Genomic DNA, 17,712 nt, shown 5'->3' with positions numbered 1-17,712 from the left:
ATTCAGCTTTCCATGTTCCCTTTTTACAATTTTTTTTTTTTTTTTGCAGATGGAGGAACTTGGGAGGCTGCATATTTTCTGTTTAAGTAACAGGAACATAAAATCTCCACTCAAACTTAGCTGTACAAAGACATTCATAATTGCAGGCGGTTGCATCATGACATAGAGTTTCATCTTCTAGAAAGATTGCCTAATGCTTCAGATCTCTTTGGCTTGGTTGGATTTTGGTCCCCCTCCTTCTCCTTTTTAAAACTGTTACAGGCTTTGAAATTCTGGGTACAATTTGTATTCTGTACTATGTCATACACTGAGTCTTAAAAACATGATTTTCAAGCACAGAATAATTTTTGAATTGGTCATGTCTGTCTGTTGATACCCTATTCTGACTTCATTCAACATACACATTCTGTACTGAGTCTTCAGTCACTTAAAATTCTACTTCTGACTTTGATAGATGTAAAATTTTCTGTTTACCCTCAGTAACTTATTATATGATATTCTCAAACCAGCTACCTAAGGTTGGTAGACTGATTTTATGAATTGCTTTGTAAGGCCCCTACCTTAGAAATTGGAAGTACAACAATTCAAATGTGGCACCATTTGAATTAAGGAGTCAGTTAATCTCCTGATCCTTCCTGGCTTGTGTCCTTTAGTGTCTAAGTGTGCTTTTCACATTGATTTTTTTTTTTAAGATTTTTAATTTATTTATTAGAGAGAGAGCAAGCAAGCATAAGCAGGAGGAAGGGCAGAGGGAGAGGCAGACTCTCACTGAGCAGGGCCTTTTAAGGGGCTTGATCCTAGGTTCCTGGCATCCTGACCTGAGCTGAAAGTGGACACTTAAGTGACTGAGCCACCCAGGTGCCCCTCACGTTGATCCTTTTAAGCAAACAGTGACTACACTATTTACTTATCTTTTATCTTTTGTACTCTATCCTTGCTAGATGTGTGCACTTTGTTTTTAATTTTTGTGTTAACTTTAAAGCTGTTTGACTCTGGTTTGTTTAAAAAGTTACATCATGTATTGTGTATTTTGCTTGTTCTCAGTCTTAGGCTTATGCTACTATATATTAAACATTTTTTTGAAAGATTTTATTTATTTGAGAGAGAGAGAGAGAGAGAGACAGACAGACAGAGCATAAGCAGGAGGAGGGGGAGTGGAAGAGGGAGAGAAACAGACTCCCAGTTGAGCAGGGAGCCCGACGTGGGGCTCAGTCCCAGGACCCTGGAATCATGACCTGTGCTGCAGGCAGATACTTAACTGACTGAGCCACCCAGGGGTCCCTATATTAAACATTTTTTATACTTTATCTCAGTATTTCATGATACTCTGTTAAGAACGCCACTATTTTCAGATGCTCTGGCCTCCTGAACAAGAACGCCACTATTTTCAGATGCTCTGGCCTCCTGAACAGATTTGAGACATTGTCCGCCCTTTTAGGTTTATACCTTGGGAAGACAGAGTCAGCCCTCAGGAAGACGGATTCTCTTTCTCTTCTTTCCACTCTGCGAAATTGTTCTCTTCTCCTGTATGTTTGTTTCTGACAGGGCTGCGTGGCCTTTTCCCCTGGCTGATCTTTTCAGTATTCCTGAGTCTTTTAATCCTCTGCTGGAGTTGGTGGGGTACAGAAACAGAGGAGGGGCAGTTTGGAGTTTCCTCGTACTCATAGGCACCAGCCTTCCTAGACTTACTGCTCAGGTTTAAGACTTTATCCTGTTACCCTGTAAGCCAGTCACTTAGTTGCTGCTGAAACCAAATGGCCCCGGACTCCTCCTTGCTCTTCTTTCTGGTTTACCTCACTTGTTATGGCCCTGATTCGAAGCGATGGATCTGGGGCCTGTGCCCGGAGCTGTGTTTGGTGACCTCTCCTACGTTTTCCCTCTGCTCAAGGGGCTAGCTTCTGGGAGGTCAGCTGGCCTTAGGCAGCTTCATGTCACTCATCAAGGGAGGTCAGCTGGCCTTAGGCAGCTTCATGTCACTCATCAGTTCATACCAACTGACCCTCATGTGCTTGACAGATACTCCACTCTAGAGGAGATGCTCTCCATCCCCCAACCAGTATTCTGTGTCTTCATTGAGAAGACAAGTTCCTCAAAAGTTAAAATGTGGGACCAGTGTCTTTTCTTCCCTGGGTCTTAAATTTTAAATTATAGCCACTAGACTTCAAAGTCAAAGACAATTTGCTAAAGTTTGGGGGATAAAAATATTGGAATATTTTATAGTAAGAAATGAATAACTGACTGCAGTTAACCCTTAGCGTCTCTAATGTCCCGCAGTTTTTCCCTCCAGTCCCCAAGCTTTTCTTTTCACATGTTCTGATCTCTCCAATCCTCAACTCTGCCTTGGTTTCTTACAGTCAGAAAGGCAGCAAAAGCTAAGCACAATGCTGCTGCAGTAGAATAATGCTCTCATTCCCCTCTTTGTACTTGACATGCTGCCTCTGCTATATTGGCCTTACATCTGCCAGTCACTAACTCTCCCGTTCCTCTCGTGATTCTTGAGACACACTTATTAAATTTTCATCCGTAACTCAATCTCTGCACTTTGCTTTGAGTTTTACTGGCCAGCGCTTTGTGCTATATGCAGGTCATCTTTATACATTATATGTCCCCTGTCAAACAGATACTTATTTTTTTATTTTAATTTTTGTTTTTTAGAGAGAGTATGCATGCACACACACACTCAAGCTGGGAGGTGGGCAGAGGAAGAGGGGGAGAGAGAATCTTAAGCAGGCTCCGTGCTGAGTGCAGCCCCAAGACCCTGCGATCATGACTAAGCCAAAATCAAGATTTGTATGCCCAACTGAGCTACCCAGGCATCCCTCAAATAGATATTTTAAAAAATTTTTAAAAAGATTTTATTTATGTATTTATTAGAGAGAGAGGGAACATAGGCAGGGAGAGTGGCAAGGAGAGGGAGAAGCAGGCTCCCTGCTGAGCAGGATGGGGGGGGGGGCTCTCCATCCCAGGACCTGGAGATTAAGACCTGAGCCAAAGGCAGATGCTTAACCTACTGAGCCACCTAGGCGCCCCAATTGAATAGATATTTTAAAGATCCTCTTACTGGGGCGCCTGGGTGGCTCAGTGGTTTAAGCCTCTGCCTTCGGCTTGGGTCATGATCTCGGGGTCCTAGGATCGAGCCCCACGTCGGGCTCCCTGCTCGGCGGGGAGCCTGCTTCCCCCTCTCTGTCTGCCTCTCTCTGCCTGCTTGTGATCTGTCAAATAAATGGATAAAATCTTAAAAAAAAAAAAAAGATCCTCTTACTATAAATGCATTACCCCCTTTTTAATCTTAACAATTAAATTATTCAGTTTTATATTCAAGATTTTACAGGATTTTTCCTTTTCTCACATGTGTGTTTTAATGAAGTTGGAAAGATGAATGTTGTACACCCAGGGGGATTTAAAGCAACTGGCAACTTATTACTGATGCCAGGAGGAAGGCCACTTCATTTACATTCTACCTTAAGCATGTGTTCTAGACCTATACTGTCCAGTACAGTAGCCACATATGTTGAGCACTAGAAATGTGGTAAGTCCTAGTTGAAATGTGCTGTAAATGTGCTGTAAATATAAAATACCCAATGGGTTTCAAAGACTTAGTAGGAAAAAAGAATGTGATACAGCTTCTTAAATTTTTTAAAAAAGATTTTATTTATTTATTTATTTCAGAGAGAGAGAGCGCAAGAGCACAAGCAGAGGGGAAGGGCAGAGGGAAAAGGGAGAAGCAGGCTCCCCACTGAACAGGGAGTCTGATGTGGAACTTAATCCCAGGACCCTGGGATCATCATCCCAGCCCAAGGCAGATGCCCAACTAACTGAGCCACCCAAGTGCCCCAGTCTGTTAATAATTAATATTGATTACATTTTGAAGTAATATTTTGAATATATTCGGTTAAATAAAATATTATTTCCAGTTTTTAGTTTTCTGAACATAATAACTAGGTAATTCCAAAATTTTGGATTTGTCTCACAACATATTTTCATCAGAAAGTATGCTAGTGTCAGCAGGGATAATGATCTAACTTGAGACTCAGAGCTCTTACATACCATTCACTAGAGGTAGTAATTGAATAGTTTACCTATAGCATCATTGACCTACTTTTAAAAAGAACCCCCAGGTGGGAAACTGTATTGCTGTCATCTTTGTCAATGGCTTGGAGATAGTAAGATAGAGTTACTTGGTGCTTTAGTTTGAAAATTGCAGTATTGCATCATTTTATGGGTTGTTGTTTTGATGTTGAGTCAGTTTAGAACTTTTTTGAACTCTTACTGTGTACCAAATACTTTCTTATGTCCTTTGGATGCAAAGACAGATCTCACCCCTGACCATGAGGAACTTAGTCATCGTGTGCTGTGCAAACAGGACAGGAGTGGGATTCCTTGTTCATTAATAGAAGACCTGCACAGTGGCTAGTGGAGGGCCCAGAAGGATGAGCTAGGCAGGGACAGTCGCCAGGAAGGACCCGGTAAGGAGGGGATGCTCTGCCTGTGTTCTTTCAGAGAATGTCGGGGGTGGAACGTGCAGTGCAGAGCAGTAAGGGCTTTGCTGTATGAGCAGCCCATCCTCGGGAGGTGACTGCTCTTCCCATCCCAAGAATGTAAGCTCAGCCCAGCCAGGAAAGATGTATTAAATTGGCCCCAGGCAGGCCTATCAGCTTATTGCTTGGCTTTTGGTGGTCCTGGGTGAAGCTGGAATACTTGACCTTCTTTGTTTTACTCAAAAGTGAAAGAATATACATAAATGCTCTTCAGTTTTGTCTTCTCCAGGCCTTTCTGTACATAGATACGAATGTGAATGAAATCGAAAGAGAGAATAAAATCGAATGACTTGCCTTTCTTTAGTGGAAACATGAGTCAGTTTGGAAAGCTACCAGAGTGTTGTGTAAGTGTTTTCAGTGGCTGAAGCAGACCGGCTCGGGTTACACTGCATCTCCCCTGTTGGGGGTGGGGGACAGCAAGTGACATAGCATACAACAGACACTTACATAACCATGACTCCAGGGGACAGGATTAAGCTGTGAATGAACCTCCCAGACTCCGGAATATGATACTAGAGCACAGCCTTTGAATTTTTCTCTAAAGCTGGACTTGAAAATGAGCTTCAGAAACACCTCACTCCAACTAGACTTTCCATTACCCTCGGAACTTCTTTACCTTCCCTTCTGTTATTAAGTTCATGAACTCTGATCCTTTTAGAATCAGAAGGGAGCTCAGAAGTCTCAGAGTGCGGCTGTCTGTAGGTAAGTCTTCTAACCTGTCTGGGGCCGGATTTTTTCGCTGTCCCCCGCAGGGCACAGTTGAGACCTGGGTCTCCAGCTGTCCCTCTACCAAAGCATGTGGCCGTCTTCCCGGGGCTCAGTGCCAAACGCCCTCTCCTGGCAGATGACTTCATTGCAGTCTCAGATTCTTCAACTCTCCTTTGCCTCCCAACAGAATTTCCAGAGTTAGTAAATAATGGAGGATTTTTGTTTTGCTCATAGACACAGTGGACCATGAGGGGACTAGGTGAGCTGTGGGGATGTGATTTGCCTGGGAAGCTGCCATGCTGTGCTGGATGGTGCCAGGTAATGCTGAGCTTGCCGGGAGCTGATCTTATCAGACAGGTCTCTCTCCACACATGGCAGAGTGCTCTTACTGTGGCAAAGTTAGAGCCACAGTGGCTTTTCTTCCACTCTGGACCCTTGCCATCTCGCTTAGGGAGTTTGGATTTGAAATCCAAAACAGTCAAACCACGAAAGGATGGAGTTGGAAATGGATCTGACTTAGTAACCTCTAGTTACAACTGAGGATACCAAGGTCTGGGAAGGAGTTAAAGGCTAATTCAAGGTCATCCAGCCAGGATGGAATCCAGGTGTTCATTTTTTAGTCTAGAAATGTTAGTTTTTTTGGTACTTTTTTCTAAAGCCAAAACTTTTTTTTTTCTTTTGAGATTTAATTTATTTGACACGCAGAGAGACAGGCAGAGAGAGAGGGGGAAGAAGGCTCCCCGCTCAGCAGAGAGCCCGATGCGGGGCTCGATCCCAGGACCCTGAGATCATGACCTGAGATGAAGGCAGAGATTTAACCCATTGAGCCACCTATGCGCCCCCTAAAGCCATAACTTTAAATAATAGTAAATGAAAATAACAAAACGAAAATGAGTAAACAAAACCTTTAAAAAAATCAGAGAGGAGTTATGAAGAATATTATTCTTTTTGTTTGAATGAGTTATATCGTGTTTATTTTGGGAACTGCTTTTTTTGAGGAATCGCTTGTTTCTGTAAACTGCTTAAGCTTCTTTTAGGTTATGAGGGAGAAGGTGAGGTTTAGATTTTATTAAAATAGTTCCTATAAGAAAAACTTTACATTATGGAGAATTTCAGATGTGCACAGAAGTAGAGAAAATACTGCCATCACCTAGCTGAACAGTTGTCAACTCATCGGTCTTAGCTCACATAAGTTTTAGTATGCTGTAATCAGACTTGTGTGTTTTTTACACCTGTTTTGCCCTTGACAGTAAAATGCCTTTTTGCCCTTAAAAAAAAAAAAAAAAAAAAAAGATTTATTTATTTGAGAGTGAGTATGTGTGTGCTTGTAGGGGGTAGAGGTAGGAAGAAACCCAAGCTGATTCCATGGTGAGCAGGGAGCCTACGTGGGGCTTGATCTTACCACCCTGAGATCGCCACCGCGAGATTAGGACCTGAGCTGAAACCAAGAGTTGGACATTTAACTGACTGCACCACCTAGGAAAATATAGTGCTTTTAAGAAAATATAGTATGTTTATTTATTATTCATGTAATTATGTTTTTTTGTGGTATGAAGTATTTTCATCTCAGCTGCTTGTCTTAAGAATTTCTTCAGTTGGGCACCTGGGTGGCTCAGCCGTTAAGCATCTGCCTTCGGCTCCGGTCATGATCCCAGGGTCCAGGGATCAAGGCCCACATTGGGCTGCCGGCTGGGGGGGAAACCTGCTTCTCCCTCTCCCAGTCCCTCTGTTTGTGTTCCCTCTCTCCCTCTCTCTCTCTCAAATAAATAATCTAAAAAAAAAAAAAAAGAATTGTTTCTTCAGTTGACTTAGTAGATTGTAAAGCTCCAAGCAAAGTTTTCCCCTTTTTTTAAAAAAGATTTTATTAATTTATTTATTTTTAACGTAATCTCTAGGGGTGCCTGGGTGGCTCACTGGTTTAAGCCTCTGCCTTCCACTCAGGTCATGATCTCAGGGTCCTGGGATGGAGTTCCCAGTCGGCTGTCTGCTCAGCAGGGAGCCTGCTTCCCTCTCTCTCTCCCCCTGCCTCTCTGCCTACTTATGATCTTTCTCTGTCAAATAAATAAATAAAATCTTAAAAAAAAAAAAAATCTCTACCCCCATTGTCGGGCTTGAACTCACTACCCAGAGATCAAGAGTTGCATGCTCTATCGACTTAGCCCACCAGGCGCCCTTAAGTTTTTTTTTAATCTTTGTCACCGTATTAGGTAAGAAGAGCTAGCTGCTCTAACAGACCCCACCGATTTTGGTGACTTAAACAGGTATAAGTTTTTTTTCAGTTATGGAAAAGTCCAGGGTGGGTTTTCTGATGGAGGACGGGAAAGAAGGGATTCAGGGAACCTGGCTTCTTCCTAGTTGTGACACCACCGTCCGCAAGCCATGCTTCTGCCGTTGCCCAGTTGGTCTCCAGCCCACCAGCGGAAGGGCTGGGATGCGGGACCACACAGGGAGGATCTTAGGGGCTGGCCCGGGCGCGGCCCACCACCCCGCCCCCGCTCCCACTAGTAGGGGGGCACCCCACCCCTCGCGGGCACCTCGCATCCCATTGGCTTGGCTCCATCACGTGACCAACACTGAGTTGCAAAGGGCCCTGGGAAATGTGGTCTGGGACTCCAAGAAGACCAAGAAATCAGCTTGGTTTACACCTGGCTATTCTGTGTGCATATCCACTTGTCACGCTGCCCGTGTGTGCTGTATTTATGTTCCTGTGTGGAAAGCAGCACAGTAGAGTGTTTTCTTTGTAGTTGAAGCCATTTTACTATGTCTTAAAAATCTTTTTTTTCCTGCTCAAGAAATGCTCTCAGTTCATTAAATAAAACTTAACAAACTCAAGAAAACACAAAGAAGACCACAAAACCACCACTAATCCCATCACCTGGAGATAATTATTAGTAATCCTTTGTAACATTTCCTTTCAATTCATTTTGAATTTCAATTCATTTTTAACATCAAGCATTTTTAACTGCTTAGAAATAACAGTAAATTTTCGTAATTCTTATTTTGTGCCTGGCCCATGAACTCCAGAACTTCTAAGAGGGGGAACCTACAACAGTTACCAGTAGTCTGGAAATTTTGCCCTTTCTTAGCAAAAATACATGATTTTTGCAGAGCTGTGATGAGACTTTATGCTTTGGGCATTTCCTTTTTTTTTTTTTTAATTAAAGATTTTATTTATTTGACAGGCAGAGATCACAAGTAGGCAGAGAGGCAGGCAAGGAGCGGAAGGCAGAGGCTTTAACTCACTGAGCCACCCAGGCACCCCCCCCACCCCGGGCATTTTCCAAAATTAACTTGTAGGTTACCCATCTTAATCCTCACTCCTCTTAGTAAATAGAGTAAATATTGGAGCTGGCAAAGTTAGATTGTCAAGGCAGAGCTAACATTTTAGGTTCATGATTCACTTCCTACTCAGTTTTCAGAATTCTTAAATACTGTTTAATTTTCAGGAGAGAATACTAAGAAAAGGTGTTTGAAACTGAGCCAGAATTAAAACTTGCCAGCTTGAAGTACATAAAAATATATTTCTGGTGGTGAGGTGAGAACTTAGGGTGGATGTGCTTTTCTCTGTTTACCTGCATTGCTTATTCTGGTTGGCAGTCCAGAAAGATGCTGCTTGTCTCAGATGGGAGAACACTTTGGGATAAGGTACATTTCTTGAGTCATCAGCTCCAGTTTCAGGGATGTAGAACCATCTGGGTTTTTTTTTTTTTTGTTGTTGTTGTTGTTAAGTAAGCTCCATGCCCAGTGTGGAGCCCAATGCAAGCCCAAGGCTTGACCTCATGATCCTGAGGTCAGGACCTGAGCTCAGATCAAGAGTCAGATGCTCAACCAACTGAGGTACCCCTGAGAGACCCCTGGTTTTTCTTTAAAGTGGTGAGGTTGACGTTGTGTCTTAGAGGCAGGACCACATCAGAATTCTTCTTTGTGATGTCATCATCATGACTTCATAGGCAGGGCTCCTCAAATTGTTTGTGCACCTTTTGGCAGATATGAGCTGAGGCCTGGCCTGATTCTACAGACACCATGAGGTATCACTTTGTCTCATGTTGGTAGATTGTGTTGGCTTTCCTGCATCTTCTGTAGATTAAAAAAATACATTAATGTTAGGCTGTCAGTATTTTTCTGAAGATTGTATAATGGTAAGAAAATCATTGTTTTAAAATATCCTCTGGTAGGAAATTAATAAAAGAAAACTAGTAGAGCAGTTTTTTATTGTGCAAATGGGTATATGGTTAATCATTGGCTCTATTTGCTGCGGTAATTGCTATCAGTTTTCCTGTTTCCTGCAAATCTAAGATTTTTGTTCTTTGAAAATATATCTTCAGCATCAGGGGCAAGTAACAATTTGAAATGATCAGACTTGGTTGTCAGAATTAGTGTAGATTATTCATGACCCAGAGGTCATAAATAAATGCACTGCATTTATTTATCATTTATCAATAAATGCAGATGCATCACACTTGAGAAGTTATTTGGTTTTTAATATATTGCTTTGCTCTTTGTACCTGTTTTAGCTGGAGTTGGAAGAAAAAGTGTTGGTTCACACAAAGGTCCAGAAATCTAGTGTCTGATGGTTAATACATATAATTTCCTCAAGTATTGTCCTCCTTTATTTTTTTGTTTTCATTTTTAAGGATTCTATTTACGCATTTATATGAGAGAGAGAGGGAAGGGAAAAGCAGACTCTGTACTGAGCTCAGAGCCTTACCCTGGGCTCAATGCCACGACACTGAGATCACAGCCCTGAGCAAATACCAAGAGTTGGAGGCCCAACCTGACTGAGCCCCTCAGGTGCCGCTATTTTTATTCTATTTATTTATTTATTTAAAGATTTTGTTTATTTATTTATTTGACAGAGAAGATCAGAAGTAGGCAGAGAGGCAGGCAGAGAGAGAGGAGGAAGCAGGCGCTCTGCCGAGCAGAGAGCCCGATGTGGGGCTCGATCCCAGGACTCTGGGATCATGACCTGAGCCAAAGGTCAGCGTCTGCAGAGGCTTTAACCCACTGAGCCACCCAGGCGCCCCGCTATTTTTATTTTTAAGATTTATTTTAAGATTTATTTATTTTTTAAAAAGATTTTATTTATTTAACAGAGAGAGAGAGATATATATATCACAAGTAGGTAGAGAGGCAGGCAGAGAGAGGGGGAGGCAGGCTCCCCGCTGAGCAGAGAGCCCTATGCGGGGCTTGATCCAGGACCCTGAGATCATGACCCAAGCCGAAAGCAGAGGCTTAACTTACTGAGCCACTCAGGTGCCCCATTTTAAGATTTCTTTATGACAGAGAGAGAGTGAGTGATCGTGGTGGGGGAGGGGCAGGGGCAGGAGGAGAGGGTCCCAAGCAGACTCCGTGCTGAACACAGAGGCCAATGTGGGGCTTGACCCCACCACCCAGAAATCATGACCCATGCCAAAACCAAGAGTTGGATACTCAACCAACTATGCCACCCAGGTACCCTAAGGATTGTCTTCCTTTAAAAAAAAACTTTCAAAAACCTTATGTCCTTATATACTGGGTGCAAGCACTTGATATATTATACCCTCCCATCTTTTATTTAAGTAGATACTGGTTTCTTTTAAATTTGATTGTGTGAGTTTAAGTTGAGAGATTATTAGGTGGCCAAAAATTTTCTTTTTTGTTTTTTACTGCTTTTCCCCCTCACCATGTCAAAATTAAATTCAGCATCCCATTTTTTGAAGTAGACTTTTTCAAATGTCCCGCGTTTTCCTCTGTAACAGTCACTTGTCCCTATTTTCTTTTTTTTTCCCCACCCACTGAGCCACCCAGGCGCCCCACATGTCCCTATTTTCTTAAACAAAAAGACCTAGAGTCTTAAAACATTCACTTTCTTTAAAACTACAACCCCTTCATGGGTCCACTGGATGTGTTCCCTTTCCAGTTTGTCTCTTTAACTGGGATGTCTGTAAGACAGCTTCCTAGGGCACCTGGGTAGTTCAGTGGGTTAAGCCCTTCACCTTCTGCTCAGGTCATGATCTCTGGGTCCTGGGATTGAGCCCTGCATTGAGCTTCTCTGCTCAGCCGGAAGCATGCTCCGCCCCCCTCACCCCGCCCCCTCCTGTCTCTGCCTACTTGTGATCTCTATCAAATAAATAAATAAAATCTTTTAAAAATTAAAAAAAAAAATTAAAAAATTTAAAAAATAAATAAAATCTTAAAAAAAAAATGAAAAAGACAGCTTCTTAGAAGTGAGCTGACCTGTATACATAAGTTGATCAGTTTTCATGGCTACAAACATCTCTACATTTTTGGCATATATTCTTAGGCAGGAAGAAAAGAACCTTTGATTTTTGAATTCCCATCCCCTTTGCAAGATCTCTTTAATGGAGGGTTATCCAGTGGGATCTGAACAGTAGCAGAGCATAGCAGAGGGGAAGTCATCCCAGAGGCATCTCAAAATGACTGTTGGGTAGTTTCCTGGGGGCAGCCGAAATAGCATTTGCTTGTTGTGCTTTGCAGTGTTAGGTGGCTCCGGCTTCATTTCCAGCCTTGGGATTCATTCCTAGAGTCATGTTTTTACTTTTCCTTCCTCCCAGGTCTTGGTAACTAATCCACTGTTTGTTTGTTTTTTTTTTTCCTAAAAGCGATTTTTTTTTTCTCTATCTGGGTATTTTCAGTATTCTTAATGAAGCATGGATTGCTTGTTAAAAGGAGTAACTGAAGTAAGGTTAGGTTCTGTGTTTTGAGAAGGGTGTGGTCTTGAACTGTACCCCTAACCCCTGAAGATCTGTTTAGAACAGAAGGCTGATAGCTATGTAATTTCCTGTTAAAAGACTGTGTCGTGAGAGAAATTCTGTCTGAGAGGAGAGTTGGGTACTTGAATTCTTGGAAATAATAGCCAGCCGTCTGGGTGCTTACCAGGCACTGGCATTGGCCTCATCACGTGAAGCCTCCCCAGACGCTGGTCTCTGCCAGTATCTAACACTCTCAACAAATGTGTCCCAAATCTTGACTTCCCTGGGGGTAGGATGCATTTTTTGGTTGGGTGGAGGAGAATAATTGTACTTTCTGGAATCATGACTTGGAGTAAAGCTGACATTCTCATGAAATGTAAAGCATACCTCTTTTTGGGAAATACCAAAGAAGATAGGTCTTCTAAGGTTATTTGCTTCCCTGAAATAAGTATCTTGCCCTTTTAAAATTTATTTAGGTCAGATCTCAGAGTTAAATCACAAACTAGGATATTAATCTACTTCAAATTTTGTGCTTATTTGAGACCTGGCTTTTTTGGTCTCAAAAAACGGGTAGATTAAACGGGTAGATTACCCATGGGAAAACCTAAACCCAAACCCCTGTTCCTCTAGTGTTGGTGTTTAGCAGGAAACTTCCTGGTAGGTGTGATGTAAACCTTGTCCTGCGAAGGAAGAGCATTGGGAGGGATTGTGCCACGGAGCTACTTACATGTCCTGGAGTCCTGTCTGCTACGGAATTGGTGCTTGGAAGATCTCCCTCCCCGCATTTCCCATTTGAGAATGTATAAGCAAAATAGCTATTTTTGACTCTTCAGAAGTAGGTTCTAGAGATAAACATCTTGCAAATGGTTCTTGGCTTGGGGAGGCTTGGTGGCTCAGTTGGTTAAGCTTCTGACTCTTGATTTTGGCACAGGTCATGATCTCAGGGTGGTGAGATCGAGTGTGCTAGGCATGGAGCCTGTTTTAAATTTTCTCTTTCCTTCTCCCTTTGTTCCCCCCGTAAAAAAAAAAAAACAAAAAACCCAAAACAATAACAACAACAACAACAAATGGTTCTTGGCTTGAAAAGATATTAGAACTATGGCATTAGTCAGGTCAGTGGTATAAATATAGGATTCTTGGGGTTAGTGTGTAGTCTGTGTTGCAATATTATACTTTGGAAATGGAGATTATAAAATAATGTGACTGGCTTTTAAAAATACATGAAAGGGGCGCCTGGTTGGCTCAGTGGGTTAAAGCCTCTGCCTTCGGCTCGGGTCATGATCCCAGGATCCTTGGAGCAAGCCCCACATCGGGCTCTCTGCTCAGCGGTGAGTCTGCTTCCTCCTCTCTCTCTGCCTGCCTCTCTGCCTACTTGTAATCTCTGTCTGTCAAATAAATAAATAAAATCTTAAAAAAAAAATACATGAAAAAGGGTGCCTGGGTAGCTCAGTGGGTTAGGCGACTGCCTTTGGCTCAGTTCAGTCCTAGAGTCCCGGGATTCAGTCGTACATCCCGCTCCTGGCTCAGTGGAGAGCCTGCCTCTCCCTCTGACCCTCTCACCTCTCATGCTGTTTCTCTCTTTTTCTCAAATAAATAAATAAATAAATAAAATCTTAAAAAAAAAAAAAACAAAACACCTGGACTTAGGCTTTGTCATCTAGGGAAGTGTTGTTCATCTATAACGGTGATAGGGCCATTAGTAATTCTTAGAACTCTTAGAATTATGTATATGCCTTGGATATATTTTTGCTATGCTGAGTAGTTGGACATCACATTTTAACTTTTTTTTTTTTTTTAAAGATTTTATTTATTTATTTGTCAGAGAGAGAGAGAGTGAGAGCAAGCACAGGCAGACAGAGTGGCAGGCAGAGGCAGAGGGAGAAGCAGGCTCCCTGTGGAGCAAGGAGCCCGATGTGGGACTCGATCCCCTGACGCTGGGATGATGACCTGAGCCGAAGGCAGCTGCTTAACCAACTGAGCCACCCAGGCGTCCCTTTTTTTTTTTTTTTTTAATTTAAATTTTGGAAGCAGCCAGTTTTGTTTTAGAGCCAAGTCCAATGAAAAGCTTTGAGGTCTCAAGATAGCCACTACCGCATTGGGTCACCAATAAAGTACAACTTGTAACCTATCTCTGAAGTTATTTCCGAAAGAGGAGTCAAAAATATTTTGACAAAAAAAAAAAAAAATTTGACCAAAGGATTATAATTCAGATAACCTTAACATTTCCTTAGGTGATCACATTTGGCAAGTAGGTCCTCTCTGAATGGAGGAGGTTCTAGAACAGTGCTGTCCAACAGAACTTTCTTTTTTTTTGAAATTTATTTGACAGACAGATATCACAGGTAGGCAGAGAGGCAGACAAGAGAGAGAGGAGGAAGCAGGCTCCCTGCCGAGCAGAGAGCCCGATTCGGGGCTCGATCCCAGGACCCTGGGATCATGACCCGAGCCGAAGGCAGAGGCTTTAACTCACTGAGCCACCCAGGCGCCCCAACAGAACTTTCTTTGATGGTAGAAATTGTTCTATATATTGCACTGTGGTTATTAAATACTTGAAATGGAGCTGTCGTTAATGATGAGCTAAATTTTTTTTAAAAAGATTTTATTTATTTGACAGAGACAGTGAGTGCAGGAGCACAAGCAGGGGGAGTGGGAGAGGGAGAAGGAGGCTTCCCGCCAAGCAGGGAGCCCGATGCAGGGCTCCATCCTAGGACCCTGGGATCGTGACCGGAGCCAAAGGCAGATGCTTAACGACTGAGTCACTTAGGCACCCCTGAACTTTTATTTCATTTTGAAGGTTTATTTTTAGAGGCACGTGGGTGGCTCAGTCGGTTAAGCATCTGCCTTCTGCTCAGGTTATGATCTCTAGGTCCTGGGATCGAGCTCTGCGTTGGGCTCCCAGCTCGGCAAGGAGTCTGCTTTTCCCTCTCCCTCTGCCTCTCTGAGCCCTGCTTGTGCTCTGTCTCTCTCGAATGAATAAAATCTTGAAAAAAATATTTATTTTTAGAGAGAGACCACGTGTATATGTGTGTGTACATGAATCTGGGGAGGGACAGAGGGAGAGGGAGAGAGAGAATCCCAAGCAGACTCCCAGCTGAAGTCAGAGCTGATCATGACCTGAGATGAAACCACGAGTGGGATACTCAACCAACTGAGCCACCAGGTGCCCCTGAATTTTTATTGCATTTTAAAAGAATTTAAACTTTATTTTAAATGTTTAAAAAGAATATTAAAAGAAATTAAGCTTTAAGCAGCACATGTGGCTAGTGACTACCATACTGGGTAGTGCAGAGCTAGAATATTTAGCTTTCAGTATGACTTACAGACTGGTATGAGCAGTTGATGGTAATATACCATAAAAATCTTAAAAATTATTTTACCAGCAAAAAATGAGTTTATTTGTAACTAGCAGATAATTGCAATTCAGAACAAGCAAGCCATACCAAAAAGTATAGAGAGTCCAACAAAGGAGAAGCACATTCCTTTATGGAGAAGGAAGCTGGGAAGGGTGGTTTTTGAGGAAAGTCCACTGGAGAAATGCTAGAGTTCAGGGTCATGACTGTTTCTTGTTGGCTGAGTAGGGTAGTCGATTTCCTGGAGGAGATGCAGTGTACTTCCTGGGCTTCTCTAATTGATGGTTTTTCCTGTTGACAGTTGCGTTGGGGTTCTTCCTTGAGGACAGGTACTGCTTGAGAGCTCCCCCTTCTGGCCTCCTGGCTCCATGTTAGTGAGGTTTCCCTTTATAAAGGTTCACGTTATCAAGGCAGGCTAGGTCGAGGAACATGGTCTCTGCTGCCCCATGCGCACAGTAGCAGAGAAGGCCAGAATTCGTCATTTGTGTTCGGTGGTATCTAAACTTTATAGCCTCTCCATATTTATCCTTGCTAAGGTGTTATCTGAAGCATTTGAAGTGAGAACCTTCCTTTGTTTTTCCATTTTGATCACTGACTTCAGATGCTCATGGCTCCTCTTCCTTGAAATTTAAGACCTACCTTGGCAGCCCCTGTCTGTTACTTGGACACATGGTTGGAGTGGGTGAAGGCTTGGCAGGCCACTAGAAAAAACCTGCCAACCCTTGGTTTAAATCTTTGCTGGACAGTGGTAGCCAGGTTAAGATAACTGAGATGAACCACTGACATAAATTCAGGCTTTAACAGGAAACTCTAGCCATCTTTCATTTCCTACCACTGGAATTTTGAAGTAAAGGAGGCTTTTCCCTTGGAGTAAAAGGCAGGTAAAAGCTGATCATAGTAAATTTCTTAGATTGAACTTTAAGACTCTTGTCTAACTCGATTTCTTGCAAGAATCTTCTGACGTGTGTCAAACCAGCTTCTCACTGTCTTACATGCTTTATAACCTTTCCTCCTTCTCCTTCTCTGGAGTCTTACCTCTCTGCCTTTTTAGAAATCTTGACTGCCAGCTCCCGCACAGAGGTGGGGAAGGGGTGCCTTCGTGGCTCAGTGGGTTAAGTCTCTGCCTTTAAGTTACTTTCCTTTGAGCCCCCTCAGAAATCCTGCCTTGCCATCGTGCCTTTTCTTTCTGCCTTAATCCGCTCTACCCTTTCCTCTTTGAAAACACTTCTAGAACCATCACGTGGTATTGGTATTTGGTATATCTCATAAATTATATGTATTCTTAGTTATTTTTTATGTATATATTGGTCTTTTTTCCCAACTACATTATAAATTCCTTGAGCTTATGTTTAGGACCTGTATTTTCCGTCAGCTGTAGGTAGCACAAGTATGACTTTTTAAAATTTGTTGAATTAAGCAATCTCCCTACCCACTGTGGGGCTCGAACTCATGACCCTGAGATCAAGAGTCATGTGCTTTTCCAACTGAGCCAGTCAGGTGCTTCCCCTACCCCCAAGTATAACTTTTAAAAATACTGATACACCCAGCCTGATTTGTAGAGTCATTTAAATAATTGAGGCTACTTTCCTCATTGATTTTATTTAATGAGGATTATTTATAAAGTACTGTGGGGAAGGGGTGCCTTCGTGGCTCAGTGGGTTAAGTCTCTGCCTTCGGCTCAGGTCATGGTCTCAGGGTCCTGGGATCGAACTCCGCATCGGGCTCTCTGCTCAGCACGGAGCCTGAAGCCCCCTCTCTCTCTGCCTGCCTCTCTGCCTACTTGTGATCTCTGTCAAATAAATAAAATCTTTAAAAAAAAATACTGTGGGGAATATAGCAATGGCTAAAAGACGTGGACTGCACAGACTACACACACAGCTCAGTGTGCTCGGTGCTAGGAAGAGGTCCAGACTGTGCTATGGGAAGTTGTAGGATGGGCACAGTTTCACTGGCGAGCATTGGGGAAGGTTTTGTGGGGCAGATGAATGCCTGAGTTTTCCCTTGAGTAAGGTTTCAGTAGATGGAGGTAACTAGACTTGGAAAGGGCTTCAAGGCTGAGCAAACCACCGGAAACAGCAGCAGAGGGGCCTGTAGTGCCAAGGGCTCTGGAGTGGCATTTGGGGAATCGGACACCTGGATGGTTCACATGATTAAGGAAATGAACCTCAGGGGACTTTTCTTACCAGCTGATCAGCAGGGAGTGGTTCTCAGACATAAGCATCAGAATCACCAGAAGAAGGGCTTAAAATCTAGGCCTACCCCCAGAGCCCCAGAGTTAGTTTCAGGAAGTCTGGTCAGGGGCCTTGATGATGACTCGTGTTTCTAACAGGTTCCCGGGTGACATTGGTGCTGCTGCACACTTTGACTATCACTGATTTAGAATACAGCCTGTCTGATAACTGTCTTAGAGAGACACCCGGTTTA

At 42.8% G+C, this 17,712-nt stretch overlaps 1 protein-coding gene across 15 annotated transcripts in view; it reads left to right on the top strand.

The window, feature by feature from the left end:
• CLIP1 (CAP-Gly domain containing linker protein 1) overlaps nt 1–17,712 on the top strand; it is a 121,301-nt gene that overhangs the window by 11,113 nt on the left and 92,476 nt on the right. The window contains exon 1 of one of the 15 annotated variants that reach the window (XM_032311214.1): nt 4,784–5,240. The exons of the other annotated variants lie outside the window; for them this stretch is intronic. The gene's annotated coding sequence lies outside the window, so the exon portion shown is untranslated. Of the gene's footprint in view, nt 1–4,783; nt 5,241–17,712 lie in introns of those variants that run through there. 15 annotated transcript variants of the gene reach the window in all.

The sequence above is a fragment of the Mustela erminea genome, chromosome 13, assembly GCF_009829155.1.
Source record: "Mustela erminea isolate mMusErm1 chromosome 13, mMusErm1.Pri, whole genome shotgun sequence".
Taxonomy (NCBI): Eukaryota; Metazoa; Chordata; class Mammalia; order Carnivora; family Mustelidae; genus Mustela; species Mustela erminea.
This window is presented reverse-complemented; position numbering and strand designations above follow the sequence as displayed.